This window comes from Propithecus coquereli, unplaced genomic scaffold (assembly GCF_000956105.1).
Source record: "Propithecus coquereli isolate 6110/MARCELLA unplaced genomic scaffold, Pcoq_1.0 Scaffold26, whole genome shotgun sequence".
Classification (NCBI taxonomy): Eukaryota; Metazoa; Chordata; class Mammalia; order Primates; family Indriidae; genus Propithecus; species Propithecus coquereli.
The window spans coordinates 898,036-904,284 of NW_012148174.1; the positions used below are offsets into that span (position 1 = coordinate 898,036).

The 6,249-nt window shown below is 36.2% G+C and overlaps 1 protein-coding gene across 1 annotated transcript in view; it reads left to right on the forward strand.

Annotated features, from left to right (window-relative positions):
- FGF5 (fibroblast growth factor 5) overlaps positions 1-6,249 on the forward strand; it is a 59,699-nt gene that overhangs the window by 53,052 nt on the left and 398 nt on the right. The window lies entirely within an intron of this gene.

Sequence of the window (6,249 nt, forward strand, 5' to 3'; positions counted from 1 at the left end):
ACTGCAGTTTCTCCAGTGTCTGGCAGTGTACTTGCCACAAAGCAATATTTATTTATTTATTTTTTTACTTATTTGAATGACAGAACTTTTTATTCACAAAAAAAGGCTAGATTTAAAGAAAGTCGAAAGTAAGTAACATACACAATTAGTTAATCAGAATGATGATGATTAGCCAAGCTTTAGTTTTAAGGAGCTCTTCAACCAGAATGCTTCAATTTGTCTGACAGTGCATTTCATTCTCTGCAAAAACATGAAAGAGCTCACAGTAATCACTGATTTTTCAGTAAAGTGAGTTTTGCAGAAGGATTAGGAAAAACTTAAAGCCCTAAGGTGGTATCACCATGTTGGCAAGCTCCCCTAGTCTATCCCCTTGCTGGATCTGACCAAGATTCTAAGGATACAGTTTTATGATAAACAGTTAAGGGTTGAGCACAAAATAGCATATCAGTATTAACAAATATGTTTATGGCCTAACATTGAGACATTCACCAACCAACATGCAAATTAGCTCTGATTAATTTTAGGACAATCCACCAAAAAGAATATGAATATTATACTTATCTCTTCTTTTTTCAGTATTTTAAAATTTTAATTTATACCTTGTAATCATATGTATTTATGGGGTACAATTTGATGTTTCAATACATACAAATGTTGTCTAATATAATGCTCAGATTAAGGTAGTTAGTGTATACATCAGCTCATGCATTTCTCATTTCTTTATGGTAAGAACATTCAAAAGCCTCTCTCTCTTCTAGATGTTTTGTAATATACATTACTGTATATAGTCGCCCTATTGTGCAATAGAACACCAGAACTTATTCCTCCTATCATTTGTAATTTTGCACCCACTGACCAAACTCTTCTCCTCTCCTCTCATCTCCCCTCCCCCACCGTCTCTGGTAACTACTGTTCCACTCTCTGCTTCTATGATATCAACTTTTTTTTTAGATTCCACATATGAATGAGATCACATGGTATTTGTCTTTCTGTGTCTGACTTATTTCACTTAACAGGATGTCCTCCAGGTACATCCATGTTGGCACGGATGACAGGATTTCATTCTTTTTTATTGCTGACTAGTATTTTATTGTGTATACATACCACATCTGCTTTATCCATTTTTCCATTTGTTGTCGCATACTTAGGTTGATGCCATATCTTGACTATTATAAATTGTGCTGCAATAAAAAGGGGAATGCAGATATCTCTTGGACATACTGATTTCATTTCCCTTGGCTGTACACCCAGTAGTGGGATTGCTGGGTCATATGGCAGTTCTATTTTCAGTTTTTTAAGAAACCTCCATACTATTTTTCATAATTGCTGTATTAGTTCATAATCCCAGCAACCATGTGTAAGTTTCCTTTTCTCTACGTCCTTGCAAACACTCGTTTTTTTTTATCTTTTTTATAATAGCCATTCTAACTGGAATGAAGTGCCATTTCATTGTGGTTTTGATTTGTGTTTCCCTGATGATTAGTGATGTAGTGCATTTTTTCATATACCTGTTGGCCATTTGTTTGTCTTCAATGTCTATTAAGGTCTTTTGCCTATTTTTAATTAAGTTGTTTAATTTTTTGCTGTTAAGTTGTTTTAGTTCCTTATATATTCTGGATATTAACCCCTTGTTAGATGTATAGTTTGAGAATATTTTCTCCCATTCTGTGCATTGTCTCCACTCTGTTAATTGTTTCCTGTGTTGTGCAAAAGTTCTTCAGTTTGATGTAATCCCATTTGTCTGTTTTTGCTGCCTGCGCTTTTGAGATCTTATTTTTAAAATTCTTGCCCAACCCGAACCGATGTCATGAAGCATTTTGCCTATGAGAATTGTTCTGGGAAGTGTTTTTTCTAGGAGTTTCATAGTTTTGGGTAATTTTTAATTGAATGAATGAGTACAGTTAGTTCTGTTACAACACTTGTTTGCAGAACACTAATTTGTTCCAACTCCACTGATATATTAGGAAACAATTTGAGCAGAATGTGAATTTTGTGTTAGGTTATATGCAATATTTCACTTGAACTGAGCTATGTAGGAATACACAATATATACATGCACCTCCGTTATCAGATCAGTGAGCCACACCTATCCATATCTGGTGTTACAACTTTCCACCTGATTTCAGGTATCCCTCCTTCAACCGTGTTATGGACCGAATTGTGCTGCCCCCAAATTCCTATGTTGAAGCCCTCATCCCCAATGCAACTGTATTTGGAGATGGGGGCTTTAAGAGATAATGGTTAAACGAAGTCATGCAGATGGGGCTCTAATCCATTAGGACTAGTGTCCTTATAAGCAGAAGAAGAGACACCAGAGCACTCTTTACCTCTATGCACAGAGGAAAAAGCCAAGCAAGGACAACGCTAGAAGGCAACCCTCTGCAAGCCAGCAGGAGAGCCCTCACCAGAACCTGAATCTGCTGGCACCTTGATCTGAGGCTTGCGACCTCCAGAACCAGAAGAAAATAAATTTGTTGTTGAACCCACCAGTCTCTGGTATTTTGTTATGCTGGCCCAGGCAGACTAACGCGAACCATTTGACAACAGCTCAGAAGCAATAACCCCTTCCATTGCCACCTTGGCCATGCAGCCCAGCGCCTTCCCTCCTATTAATTCCCCCTCTTTCCTCTCAGCCTGTTTGAATTTTTCTTCTCTATTCTTCATTCTTTTTCCTCTCTTTATCCCTTTTTTTTATAATAGAAGCTTTGTCTCATTATCTTTTATCTTTCTTTCTTCTTTTACACAGAACACTGGAAACTTAAAAGCAAACTTAAGACCCTTTTTAAGGTAAAATACCATATTTATTATAGTATTCACATACTTGTTAACCTTTTAACATGTGTAAAACTGTGCTGTGATTTTTATTTAGCTACTATCCTTTTCTATGTGTCACTGATGAAGTGGTTGAGTTTTTGAGTGTTTTTTATTGCACGATTTTGCATGTTGCAGTGGTTTTTAGAAATGCATATGTTGGGTTATAGCAGAAAGGACTGTCTTTTATCCTCACAAAAACTTAGTGAGTTAGAAACATTTATCCTTACTTTACAGATGAAGTTTGAAGCATTAGGTATAAGCCACAATATGATCTTTACTGTGCCAAATATATTTCTGTCTTGTTTGTTACTTTTTATTTTCTGTTAGCAACCAGCTTTAGTTCGATCACCTTCAAAATAAGTTGTCTTTTTGTGGTGATATTTACCTTGACAAAAGGAAATGAGGACATGGCTTAGATAATTTAGGTTCAAAGTCTACCACTGACAATATAGTCTAGATTAAAATTTTAAATGGTATATCCTTGTTACTAGGCTCAATAAATTGAGTTGACAATTACTTGATTGCATGCTTCATTTCATTTTGTAGGTCATATATACATTATTAAATAACATAAGTTTAAAATTACACAGTTTAGCAGCCATTAAAAATAAGCTATATTAACATGTAACCATTTTAAATATAGCTTTAAGAAGCTATGCATTTTATTATCAGATAATATTTGGTAAACTTACTACGTGCATATATATAAAAATGAGAAGACTTCCTCTTCCCCTGCTTGTTTCATGTGTCTTGTCTCATTGGTTGTGTAGGTTCACTAAAGCTGGGAGCCATTTTCATGCCCTGCTCTGTAATGGGAAGAGTCAAGACTGCCAGACAGGAGTCTGTGTCCTGAACTTAGCTCTGCCACGAATTGACTGGAAAGGCTTACGCATCTTATTGAGGTTTGACCTGATAATTTGTAAAGTTTCCCAGCAACGTTATCTGGGTTTTCTGCTGTTTCCCCTCCAGCCCAGTTTCCAAATTGGATGCATCTAGGACTGAACCCTCTTTTTAGGCTGTAACTGTTGTCACAGAGAACCCGTTCTTCCACTGTAATTCCGCAGACCTCTGCAAGCTCCCTTTAGAAAGGCCCTGGTGGATAGACATGAGTAAGAGAATGTCTTTTCTTAGAACACACAATGGAACTTCTGAACACAGTGCACTCAGAAATCACCTATTTAACAGTTACAGACTACTGAGGTGGAGAGAGGAGAGGATGCCATAAGACATGGTTCGTTTAATAAGTACAGTTAATTATATGGATAAAAAAATTAACAAACATTTCTTCGCCTCCTTGGCTGGTGGAGGTGAACTCTCAAAGGTCTTTTAACATCATTCCACTCTGGGTTAGACTCCAGTTAGCTGATTCCACCTTAGAGGTAACCAAACACATTAAACTCTCCTACTAGATTTAAATCTTGTCTTCAACTGGACTCTCCCAAGATAGAGCACCCTTCCTAACACGGCTCCCATTAATCTCTGATGTAGAAGCACATTCCTCTTTTAAGACTCTTTTATTATTTCTCAGAGCGAATTCTTTCCACATGAAAAGAGAGAGAATAAAAAAATCTAGCAGTTACGAACGCAAACATGACAAAAAACCAAAGTAAAGATATAAATGCATACACAAAGACATAGGACATTGAACTAAATTGTTGCTAAGGCTAAGGTACTACCCAAATCTAAGCTTTTATAAAATACAGAAAGCTTACAACTAGTTATGAACGTGTTGATTGACCAGCTGTTACATTCATTATCATTTAAATCATTTGATCAAAATCTCACTAAATTGGAAAACCACGATCATAGCCCTTATAAGAACTGACCTTCGGATGTGCTTCAATACTTCAGTGAAAAGCCACACATTCAAGAGTAAGGTACTCATTCAGAAAGCTTACAATCTCGTCTCTAAGAGGGTTGATAAGACTAATTTTCCACGTATCTTGAATGGGAGAAATGAGAACACTGTTATTGTCCACAACAAAATGAGCAAACTGCTGAATTCTACAAAAGATGATCTGTTTTGTCTTCAAAACACAGTCGGGGGCAATGCAAAGGGCGTTTGAAGAACGACATACATGTTTTTGGTAGAAGTTATGACCACTCATATGATTCAACATAAAATGCATCACGTCTCCATAATAGCTTCACATTTGCTATTGTGCTAAGTGAACTATGTACTTCTGATGCATTCCCTATTCACGTTACAGTGTGGGCAACAAGTGACAGGAGTCTACAGCAACTGTACACACTGGACATCTTTCTTCTGTGACTCTGAGTCACTCTCCACAGTGGATTACTAAACACATTCCAGAAATCTCGTAAGTTACTACTGGTCTAAAAATGGATATAATTAAAGATGAGTAAACCTACCGCAGAGCTTGCTTGATGCAATCTGTAGGCTAATTAACACAAACTATTTACAGCAGACTTTTTTCTACTTTTCTGAAGACTGCATATATGTTACTACAAGTTCATAGACTTACTATCACAAACGTGACCCCCGCTCCCCAACATACTCGGGAAAAGGAAGGAGATATCTGCATAGTAACAGACCTAGAGAAGGTGGATTCGGTCATTATGGGTGTTAACTTTGACCAGAGGCAACCTAAGATCTAGGAATCCTTCATGAATTCCATTATTTTAAGGATTTACCGGTCAATACCTCTAGCCTTAGGAGTACTGTGATTTGGAGCAATAAGTTCCAGCGTCTAAGGTCTGATTGCCTCAACTAGGCTGTTTTTATTGCTATGTTACCAGCTGTTTTTCATGGCGGGGGGAGAGATGATTCATTCCTAAAATTCTTTTTTATTTCAGGTCTGATAGAGTGTTAGTTATTAAGTGCTAGAAAATAAGGCTCCTTTTCTTGCTGTTTCCCACCTTGATTTAAACTCAGAAACTAACTTCCTGTACTAAGGCTTTCTTTTTTTAATGACCTGCAATTTTGTTTTTAATTATCTTAAGTCTTATGATCACACATAATTTTTAAATTTGTGTATATCTCCTCTACTTTAATCCTTCTAATGAGATAGCAAAAGCACCTTTACCAATCACACATACACAGTAGTTCTACAGTTCTATGAGTTTTTGAATAGCTGTTTAAGGACAATCCTAAATTATATTAATAACAGTCTGACTTAGCAAACAATTCAAAAGTTTAACTCGTTATTATTTCTTGTCACACTGACTTTTCCAAAGCATCTGACTTTATAGATCATTCATAAAATGTGAAAAGTGTTCAATATTCTTTATTTGATATTATAGAGAAACCACAGTAAAATGCCTTTCAATATGTAAAAGGCACCATTTTAGATACAGGGAATTCTATTTAATAATTAGATTGTTGATTTTTTTGAGTTCTAGATAGATTCTGGTTATCAGCCCTTTATCAGATGTGTAGAGAGCAAATATGTTTTCCCATTCTGTGGGCTGTCT